Source organism: Chlorocebus sabaeus, chromosome 1, assembly GCF_047675955.1.
Source record: "Chlorocebus sabaeus isolate Y175 chromosome 1, mChlSab1.0.hap1, whole genome shotgun sequence".
Taxonomy (NCBI): domain Eukaryota; kingdom Metazoa; phylum Chordata; class Mammalia; order Primates; family Cercopithecidae; genus Chlorocebus; species Chlorocebus sabaeus.
Window position 1 is genome coordinate 70,973,872 of NC_132904.1, and position 11,636 is coordinate 70,985,507.

The window sequence follows — 11,636 nt, forward strand, 5'->3', positions numbered from 1 at the left end:
AGTCCCTTGGGCTTTCCTCTCACACGGCATTTACCATTCTGTGTTACAGTTGTCTCCTCTATCGGTTGACTCCACACCTAGAACATAAATTCATCGAGGGCACCAAGCCATTCCCAGCACCAAGCCTAGCACAGAGGAGAATGAGTGAGTGAATAATGGTCATGAGAGGGAAGACCCCTAGGAATTATGTTATCAGAGAAAGCTTCCAAGAAGAGATACAACCTGAGAGAACCTCAAAGGTCAGTAGGAGACTTTTTCAACCTGTGGGCCAAAACTTTCCTCTGAGCATCAAACTCCCATATCCAACAACCTCCCTGATGTCTCTGTTTGGATAACGTGGGGACCAGAACTCTTGACTTCTTTCCCTTTCAATCTTATATGTGTCAGTCAATGGCACCATCATCCACCCAGTTCCCTGTTTGTTTTCTTCATAGAACTCAACCTAATCTTCTGTTTATCTGTTTGGGGCCTGCCTTTCCCATTGGACTGGAAGCGCTGTGAGGACAGAGACCAGTTGTGTCTTTTCCACCTTGGTATCCCTTGAGTTACATCTTGATTTTTCAGTGCACCTAACCAGATGACTCTGATCTATTTGATGTTTCTAACTCAAGGTCTAGAAAGTGGGGGGAAAATGTTGAAAGGTAGAGTGAGTGTGGATGGTACCTGTCAACAGTTTCAGAAGCCTGGGTCACCGGGGGGAAATGCAATGTGACTCACAGAGGAAGTTTAACAGTCACATCAAGTTACTTTATTTCATTACTCACGAGGAGCCCGTGTCTGTGCCTCCAGGGTCTTATCTCCTCCTGGCTTGTCAGTTTGGTCCTTAATCCCTTGCATTCCCAAAATCTGAAATGCTACAGCCCAGAAATCAGCTCATTTCCTCTTCTCTATCCCCTCTTCTTCTCTCTCTTCCAAATCCCTCTCTAAGGGGAGTGCTACGTCCTTCTCACTGATGTGTTTATGAGGTGTCTGAAGATGTGCATTCTGGATTCTCATTCTGATTCCAACAGCAAATATTCATCTTTGGCGGAACTACTTGTCCTCTCTGGACCTGTTTTCCTCTCTGCACAGGATGGTGTGAGACTGTCTGATCTCTAAGGTTCCTACCAGATCTGACCTTCTTCAAGACTCAGCCTTGTGGGGAGGGACAGGCATCACACCACAGTTCTTAGCTCAGACAGGTATGGTGGCTCTTCATAGTCGCAAAAGCATCTTCACATTTGCTGTCTCATTTGGTCCTTTGGAGTCTAGACTGGAGTCCAAACAGTGGACTTGCCTCTAATTCACTTCATGAATTTGGGCAATTTCTTCTTCTGAAACTCAGTTTCCTCTTCTGAAAACAGGGTCAGTAATACATCCTTGTGGATTTGTTATTTGCTGCAAATATTGTGCTTAGAACAGCTCTGGACCCTCATGAGTTGGGCTGGCAAGAGGCAAGTAAGGGTCCCGGCACAGTGGCTCATGCCTGTAATCCCGGCACTTTGGGAGGCCGAGGTGGGTGGATTACCTGAGATCAGGAGTTCAAGACCAGTCTGGCCAACATGGTGAAACCTGTCTCTATTAATAATACAAAAAATTAGCTAGGCGTGGTGGCGGGCACCTATAATCCCAGCTACTTGGGAGGCTGAGGCAAGAAAATTGCTCAAACCCAGGAAGCAGAGGTAGCAGTGAGCTGAGGTCACGCCATTGCACTCCAGCCTGGGTGACAGAGCGAGGCTCTGTCTCGGGGGAAAAAAAAAAAAGGATAGGCAAGTGAAGTGGAATTGAGCTGAATACCAATAACTGAATAACTCCTCCCAGGTTTCCAGCACTTTGCAGGGCTTAGCACACCCTGTCCATCCCCTAACTGTGGATTAGGGCTGTGCATCACCAGGGTCCAGGTAGGAAACAGATGGCACCCTGAAAATGAGTAATTTAGAGCGTGGTGAGGGTTTAGAAAATCAAGACGAAATAGTGCAGTATGTCTGGCTAGCAACAGTGAGGATGGAAACTACTTGGGCTGACAGGGCGAGGGGAGGAAGGGGTTATTACTGGAACTCAGAGAGGGCAGTGGTGGGGAGGGCATCAGGACTGGAGCTGTGACCTTTGGTAGAGGCTAACCTCTCACAGGGAGAGAGCCAGGGGAACAAGCACATTTCTCTCTCTCCCCTCCCATCCTGTGGTCTTCTACCACTGCCTCCTGTTGGCTCAACCCAGACTGAAGCTCCAGAGTCAGGCGGCCTACTGTGGGTGGAGAAGGGTGGTGAGCCCACGCAGGACAAGTGGAAGGATCCAGCACAGGCAGTGCATCTGTCAGATGGGTAGGGTCCTCCCCTGTTCCTTTTCAGCCTGCTCCAGACAAGGGGTGGGAGGAAGGAGTAGGAGAACTAAGGAATGCGGCTGGAGGATGCGAGCTTGGGTTTTCACCCCAGAAAGGAGCAGGAGGGGACAATCTCAGTTCCTCAAATACCCACATGCTCTCTGTCATCTTCAGGCCTTTGCTTACGCTGTTCTCTCTGCCTGGAACACCCTTCCTCTACGGGGCAGGCTAACTCACCCTTAGATGCTACTTCCTCCTGGAAATCTCCCCTGCCCTAAATTAGATGCCTTTGTCTGTGTCCCCTGACTGCTCCCATCCCACGAGTCTCCCCTTTTTCATATGTATCACCCTTGTGTAAGTCCCTGTTTTGGGGAAGAATGGCCCTGACTGCATGGAAAATGTTGCTCTCCCTGGGAGAGCCCCTAGTCTGAGGGAGCAATAGGTGAAGCAGCCCCTGGGGGATCAGAGTGCTGTTTGTTTTTTGGTGCTTCTAATCTTCTGCCTCCAAAGTTATCAATGTTTAGAAAACAAGCAACAGATGTGGGTGTCTTTACTGGAGCTCTGGCTGAACCCACAGAGAAAAGAGGGATTCCCTAATTATTCTTAGTGATAAGAGACCACCTGGATGGTGCTGACACAGGCACAAGCCAAGAAAGGGGTCAGCCAGGGATCATTGGCTCTGAGACCCTGGGCCAAGTCACTGCCTCACTTTGAGCCTCTGTGTTCCTCACTTACACAAGAATCTTGGTCCTGCAAACCTTGCAAGTTTCCAAGGAGCAAATGGATTCGTGGCCGAGAAGGCACTTTGAAAGCCATGGAATGCTTATTATTGCCTTCTCCTCAGACCAGGGGCTCCTGGAAGGAGGAGCTGTACCTCAGATGTTATGCATATTTGTTATCCCACCTAAGTAAATAGGACAGCGTGGCAGCAAAACAAAGCAAAAAAAGTGTTGACACTGACTTAAGCTTTATTTTTAGAAGAATGTGTTTGGGGCTATTTTGGATTCTCCCAGAAGCAGGCCCTGGGACATGGATTTGAGTACAAGTGGTTCATGTGTGACGTGATCCCGGGAAACACAATTAGGAGAGTGGGAAAGTAACACAGGAGTGAATGGAACCTTAAATAAGGTGTACCTTTAGCAAGCTTAGCACTGCTAGGGAACCCTAGAGGCCTGCGTAGAATACATCCAGAGTTATCTCTCATTAGAGGCAAGGGGGTTAGGGGAGTCAGTCATTGGCCGAGGGCTGCTCGAGGGACTTGAATTCTCCAGCATGTCTAGCCTGACACATGGGTTGATAGCCCTGGTCCCTCCAAAAGTCCTGAGACAAAATGTGCAGATGCTGGCAGGTGGAAATAGACACTGAAATGTCTATTTCTCTTCTTCTTCTTCTTCTTTTTTTTTTTTTTTGAGACAGGTGCTCACTCTGTCACCCCAGCTCCAGGCTGGAGTGCAGTGGTGATGATCTTGGCTCATTGCAGCCTTCACTTCCTGGACTCAAGCAATCTTTTCGCCTCAGCCTCCCAGGTAGCTGGGACTACAGGTGCATGCCACCATACCTGGCTAATTTTTGCATTTTTTGTAAAGACAGCTTTTTGCCATGTTGCCCAGGCTGGTCTTGAACTCCTGACCTCAAGTGATACACCCACCTCGGCCTCCCAAAGTGCTGGGATTACAGGCGTGAGCCACTGTGCCCTGCCTTAAAACGATATATGTCTGAATACAACCCTACTATCTTCATGGTTATATACTTTACATTCATATCCACTATAAATTCCACATTATATAGTATTATTTTGACTTTATGGTAGTTATGTTCTATAAAGTTGTTGAAATCATGAACACTGAACCATGGCTCCTAGAGGAAATAAAGAGTTAGGTTCCTGTTTGTCTCTGGTCACAACATTTTCTTTTTTCTTTTTGAGATGGAGTCTCACTGTGTTGCCCAGGTTGGAGTGCAGTGGTGCCATCTCAGCTCACTGCAACCTTTGCCTCCCAGGTTCAAGCGATTCTCCCACCTCAGCCCACCGGATAGTTGGGATTACAGATGCACACCACCACACCCGACTAATTTTTGTATTTTTAGTAGAGACGAGGTTTCACCATGTTGGCCAGGCTGGTCTCGAATCCCTGGCCTCAAATGATCCTCCTGCCTTAGCCTCCCGAAGTGCTGGGGTTACAGGCATGAGCCACCATGCCCGGCCTATTTTCATCAACTGAAAAATGCATATCCTTGTTTTATGTGTGTTTCCATTTAGAAACATCTTATTTCAAATATATTGTTGATTCATTAACACTGAACTCACAGCCAACTGCATTATGAGTCATGCCTGAACAAAGCTTATGTAACACGTGTATCTTTTCCATAAGGCCCATTATAGTTTTCTTGTGCATGGAAATACCAGACAGCATTTCAGCACTACTATTGGGAGCCATGTTAAATAGTGAAATTGCCATTGAAAAGCACAATTTTTAACAGACTGGATGTTGATGTTTATCAACAAAGAGGACCAACGTGGAGGCTGCAGGGAATTCCTCACAATAAGGCAAGCCATTAAATCTCTGCTTCCTTCTGTATGTCAGGTACTGGGATAGTAAGACAAAAACAAAAATAAAAAAGAAACAGTCTCTGGCTCACAGTAGAAAAGCTCACAGTTTAGAGAAATTTTTTAAATGTAACACTATGGCCTGATACCAGTGTCTCTTGAACTAGAATAATGTACAGAGACCCCCCTTTGAAAAGAAAAAAAAAAAATCATTGGGTTATTCATTGTTGACTTAATCTAAATATGTTAAAATTTAAACTCAATATAAACTCCAATGTATATAACTATAAAAGCAAATCTTTTATATAAGCAATTTTTATTCAGTACAAACTTACTGAATATGAACAGAACTAAAAACTGAATAAAATGCTAATAACAACACTGCTGCTGCCGGTCATGATGAGTTCTTTTGAGCGCATCCTGTTGGTTCTGTAGAACTATTCCGGCCAGGTGAGGTGGCTCACGCCTGTAATCTCAGCACTTTGGGAGGCCGAAGTGGGTGGATCGTTTGAGCCCAGGAGTTTAAGACCAGCCTTGACGTGGCAAGACCCTGTCTCTATAAAAAATACAAAAATTAGCTGGGCATAGTGGCGCATGCCTATAGTCCCAGCCACTCGGGAGGCTGAAGTGGGAGAATCACCTGAGCCCAGGAAGTCAAGGCTGCAGTGATACAGTGAGCCGTGATTGCGTCACTGCACTCCAGCCTGGGTGACAAAATGAGACCCTATCTCTAAAAAAAAAGATCCCATCTGGTAAGTGAAGGAGGAATGATAGCATCTAATAAGATAATGCATCTAAGAAATGATCATTACAAAAAAGTGAGAAAAAAAGCCTGAGATTACATCCCTCTTGCTGTAAGAACACACTACCATCTAGCAGCAGACACGCAAAAAAAAAAAAAAAAAAAAAAAAAAATCATACCTGAATGAGACCAAGCCTCAGGAACTACCTTTCAATGTTCAGGAAATAGAAGAGATAGAGAGACATGTGAAATGATACCAGGAGGACACAATGAACAAAATCCAGACTGTGGAAAACTTGATAGGACAAACATCTGTTTCCTCAAATAACAAGAGGGGCAAAGACAAAAAGATGGAGGGGGAACTTATAGATAAAAAAAGACTTAAGAGACATTTGTGAGACACATGAACCAAATACAGTGTCTAGATCTTGTTTGGATCCTGATTTGAATAAAACAACTAAAAGTAAAGAAAAAAGCAACTGGAGAAATGTGAACGTTAACTGAAATATTTGTTGATATGGAAGAAGTATTTTCTACATATGGTGATAATGTTGTGGTTAAAGAGTTTAAAAAGAGTCAGGTTTTTTTGTTTCTGAGACAGGGTCTGACTCTATTGCCCAGGCTGGAGTGCAGCGGTGCAATCTCGGCTCATTGTAGCCTCGACCTCATGGGTTCAAGTGATCCTCCCACCTCAGCCTCCCAATTAGCTGGAGCTACAGGTGTGCACCACTATGCCTGGCTAATTTTTGTATTTTTTTGTACAGACGAGGTTTCACCATGTTGCCCAGGTTGGTGTCAAACTCTTGAGCTGAAGTGATCCACCCACCTTGGCCTCCCAAAGTGCTAGGATTACAGGCATGAGCCACCATGCCTAGCCAAGAGTATTTATCTTTTGGGAATACATACTGAAATATTTATGAATGAAATAGTATGATATTTGTTATTTGCTTCACAATAATCCAGGGGGAGACAGGAAAAGGGTACCAGTTTAGACAAACACATCTGGCCGTTATGAGTTGAGGATGGCTTTAGCTGCATGATGGTTCATTACTGTATGTTTAAAATATTTTATAATAAAAGGCTTTAAGGCCAAATACAAAACCTGTAATCCCAGCGCTTTCGGAGGTGGAGGAAAGAGGATTGCTTTAGGCCAGGAGTTCAAGACCAGCCTGGGCAAAATAGCCAGATCTCATCTCTACTTTGGGGGAAAGAAAAAAATAATGAGCTAGGCGTGGTGGCACATGCCTAGCGAGTCCTAGCTACTCAGGAGGCTGAGGTGGAAAGATCACTTTAACCCAGAAGGTCAAGGCTGCAGTGAGCCATTATCATACTGCTGCACTCCAGCTTGGGTAACAGAGTGAGACCCTGTTTCAACAACAAAAAAAGGCTTTAAAAATAAAAAAAAGACACTTGTCTTTCAAGTTGTCCACTTGGCCCTCTTCCAAGTGTACTTTCCTTCCTTTTGTTCCTGCTCTAAAGCTTTTTAACTTTCACTCCTGCTCCAAAACTTGCCTTAAAAAGAAAGAAAAAGCATTCTACGGTGCTGGAAATTTAAAATTCAGGCATTACATCATTACATTGCTGACAGGAGTATAGATTGGTATAACTTTTATGGAAGGCAATTATGACAATGTCCACTAAATTTAAAATACACATATCCTTTGACTCAGAAAACCATTTCTAGAAATGCAGCTTCTGTACTCACCATGTGTGAAACATACACAGATACACATACACACGAATTCTCATTATAGCTTTGTTTGTAAAAGCCTAAGATTAGTAATAACCTAAATGTCCTCAATAGAGACTAAATAAGTCATGGTAAATCATTCAATGGAATACTACATAGTCACTAAAAAGAATGAGGATGCCTTTTATAAACTGGTCTGAAACAATCACCCAAGTGCAAGACTGTGCATAGGGTATGCTACTATATAAAAAAGAATGAGTATAGTCATGTGTGCTTATATATGTATAAAATAACTCTGAAGTACATAAATAAGACACTTTTCATTATGTAGGCCTCCAGGGAAGGGATCTGGGTTTACAGGGGAGAAGGGGAGGAGTAAGACTTACATTTCAATGCCACTATTCGGCACCTTTTAAATTTTATTCCATATGTATGATTATCTCTATTAAAAATTGATCAAAGTTAAAAAATAAAATGAAGGCATTCAAAAATACAGTTATGAAGACTAGCAATGTGGGAAAATGTTTGTAGTATGATATTTGGTTTAAAAGAGTACACAGAGAGGGCCGGGCGCGGTGACTCACACCTATAATCCCAGCACTTCGGGAGGCCAAGGCGGGCGGATCACGAGGTCAGGAGATCAAGACCATCCTGGCTAATATTGTGAAACCACGTCTCTACTAAAAATACAAAAAATTAGCCGGACATGCTGGCGGACGCCTGTAGTCCCAGCTACTCGGGGAGGCTGAGGCAGGAGATTGGCTCAGTGAACCCGGGAGGCGGAGCTTGCAGTGAGTCGAGATCGGGCCACTGAACTCCAGCCTGGCGACAGAAGACAGAGACTCCATCTCAAGAAAGAAAGAAAGAAAGAAAGAAAGAAAGAAAGAAAGAAAGAAAGAGAGAGAGAGAGAGAGAGAGAGAGAGAGAGAGAGAGAGAGAGAGAGAGAGAAAGAAAGAAAGGAAAGAAAGAAAGAAAGAAAGAAAGAAAGAAAGAAAGAAAGAAAGAAAGAAAGAAAGAAAGAAAGAAAGAAAGAAAGAAAGAAGAAAGGAAAGAAAGAAAGAGAGAAAGGAGTATACAGAGCGGTACGTCCAGCTTCCGAGTGGGAACGTTCCTAGCGCCAGCGACAAAAGAGAGAATTAAATATGGGTGATATTGAGAAAGGCAAGAGGATTTGTATTGAGAAGTGTGCCCAGTGCTACACCATGGAAAACAAAGGCAAGGACAAAACTGGGCCTAATCTCCACCTGTCCAGGCCACTGGATTCTCTTACACAGATGCCAATAAGAACAAAGGCATCACCTGGGGAGAGGATACCCTGATGGAGCATTTGGAGAATCCCTAGAAGTACATCCCTGGAACAAAAATGATCTTTGCCCACATTAAGAAGAAGTCAGAAAGGGCAGACTTGATAGCTTATCTCAAAAAAGCTACCAATGAGTAATAATTGACCACTGCCTTATTTATTACAAAACAGAAATGTCTCATGACTTTTTTATGTGTACCATAATTTGATAGCTCTCATACATCAGAATTCAGATCATGAATGATTGACAGAATATTTTGTTGGGCAGTCCTGATTTAAAACTAAACCCTGGGTTGTAGTTAAAGGAATATGTTTAGTTTTTTGAATTTTAATAGTAATTGTGATTCAGTAAATGCTATCACTGTTTACCCCTTCTAAAGACATGATTAGACTTTGTTAGTAACGTTCAACTTTCCAAAGATGGTGAATGCTATCTTAAAACTTATTGGAGACTGGGCCAGGTGTGGTGGCTCACACCTGTAATCGCAGCACTTTGGGAGGGTGAGGTGGGCAGATTACTTGAGGTCAGGAGTTCAAGACCAGCCTGGCCAACATGGTGAAACCCCATCTCTACTAAAAATACAAAAATTAGCCAGGCATGGTGGCGCACGCTTGTAGTCCCAGCTATTCTACTGAGGAGGCTGAGGCAGAGGAATCGCTTGAACCCAGGAGGCAGAGGTTGCAGTGAGCCAAGATCACACCACTACACTCCAGCCTGGGCAACAGAGCAAGACTCCATCTCAAAAAAACAAAACAAAACTTTTTGGAGATTGGTTTTATATTTAGATTAATATAACTGGATATGTGCATATATTTAAATACTGGGGAAATTCCTTCCCTGTCTCAGAACCAAGCAAGGTTTCACCTGTGTTTTGTGTTCGTCACTTCTTAAAGGCAAGGGTTGACGATAAGGTAGCAATGTATACTTTAAATTTTTGGCCTTAACTATGCCAATCTAATTTGAATTCCCTGTATCTAAAATGGTTCCTTTTACTTATTGAAAGGCATTTTAGTGTGGTTTATGTGTAATATCAAATAAAGATTAACACTTCTCACATTTTATAGATGATCTATAAGGTCAAATGCTTTAAAAATAGTAGCAAGTTAAACTTCACTCTTGAATTCTTTACAATCTAAGTCAGACTAAGTTGTAATTTAGGATTGTCTTTAAACAGCCATTCAAAAACATAAAACTGTAGAACTCCTGTGTATTTGTGATTGGGAATGGTGCTTTTGCCAACTTAAAAGGATTAAAGTAGAGGAGATATATACAAATTTAAAAATTATGTGTGATCATAAGACTTAATTAAAAACAAAATCAAACATGACGAAAAAAGTATACAAAATTTTGTTCACATATTAGAAGTATATAAAAATATGTCTGCTCATGATCAAATACTGAAAACACACATAAGTGAAAAGGATTGTGTTAGGTGGGAGTACAAGTATTTTTTAACTTTACAGATATTATAAAGTGGTTTGATAATATGTACAGTAAGTGACAATTTGGTTAAAAAAAATCAGATTTAGATTACAAAAATTTGGTTTCCATGGGAGTTTTCAGAGAGATAATTTTTAAAAATCAGTTAATAAATCATTTATTTGTAAATCAACACATGTACTATAAAGAATCTAAGACTTTAGACAATTTTAATAACCCATAAGCATGTTGTTTCCATTTGCAGATTTAAATTTTGTATAAATAGCAGTCATTGCATACATACATCTTAAGTGTACTTTGTTTATAATCATATTTATGCTAACGATAGTCTTGAGAAAAACACAGATTCTACTTGGTTCTAGCTGAAGTATTATCAACTCCAAATAATGCTTTGAGGACCTCCAAAGGTAAAGTACTAATCCCTTTGGCCATTTACTGAGAGAGAGAGAGAGAGAGAGAGAGAGAGAGAGAGAGAGAGAGAGAGAGAGAGAGTTTTGAAGCATCAATGTAACAATGTACCATTCGTAAAGCTGCTGTGCAAAATTACCCCTCAGTCCTATTCTAAGCTTACAGCTCAGTTGATTTTATTGTCCTCTAAGTATATACAATTCACATATGGGACAAAAACACTAAATCAAGATGGTTATTTTCACTATTTTGCTTAAGATTCATATTTAAATATAAATCAAGAAGTTAACCTACAGTTTGAGAGATACTTTTTACATTAGAAATGTTTTTTAAAAAGTTAAACTGAAACATAATTGTAAATATTTATGGCATATGTACTGTTTCACATACAATGTGTATCAATCAAATCAGTGTAATTAGCACACCCATCAACTCAAACATTTATCATTTATTTGTAGCAAGAACATTCAATACATTAACTATTGTCACCCTACTGTGCAATAGGACATCTGAACGTATTCCTCCTAATTTAACTTTGTACCCATTAAAAGTGGTTTTGCGTGCAAATTACAGACAGATGTTCTACCCATACATTGTTTTCCAAAATTATTGTATGGCTTTTTAAAAGAAAACCACACAACAAATTTTAAAAGGCACTGAGATAACATCTGCTTCTAGGTCATTGCTAGGCTCAAAAAAAAAAAGTCTGTTCTACCAGGAATCACAAGTTAGAACTGAGTATTGCCAAAGCAGAAATTATATAGTGTCAGTCATTTCAGGCAAATGCTATTCGGCTTTCATCCCCAACTATCTGTCAGAACAATTAAAACAGGTCAAAACAGTCCAGCATAACTAGGCTTCATTATATAAGGCCATTTTGTTCTAAGATGCTAATAAACCAAAATAAGAAATATTAAAATCAAAATAAAAGATGCTATTTGAGCTATTTTCATACAAACTGTTGGTTCCTTATATCCTCCCTTCTATAACAATAAAGGGCATATTTTACTGCAAAGAAAATTTTACTTTATATATATCACTAGCCATACATTTTTGAATGTCATTAATTACAGAAATGTTGCCTAGTACCATTAATCAAATAGCATAACCATTTTTATGTCCACATTTCATTTCTGTATTTAGACTTAACAATGAGATGCAATCTAACATCCATATTATCTGATGTTTTGTAGACAGCAATGTAGAT

General features: G+C 41.3%; 1 pseudogene; it reads left to right on the forward strand.

The window, feature by feature from the left end:
* Positions 1 to 1,375: 1,375 nt before the first annotated feature.
* Positions 1,376 to 10,076, forward strand: LOC140712433 (cytochrome c-like; annotated as a pseudogene).
* The last annotated feature ends 1,560 nt before the right edge of the window (positions 10,077 to 11,636 follow it).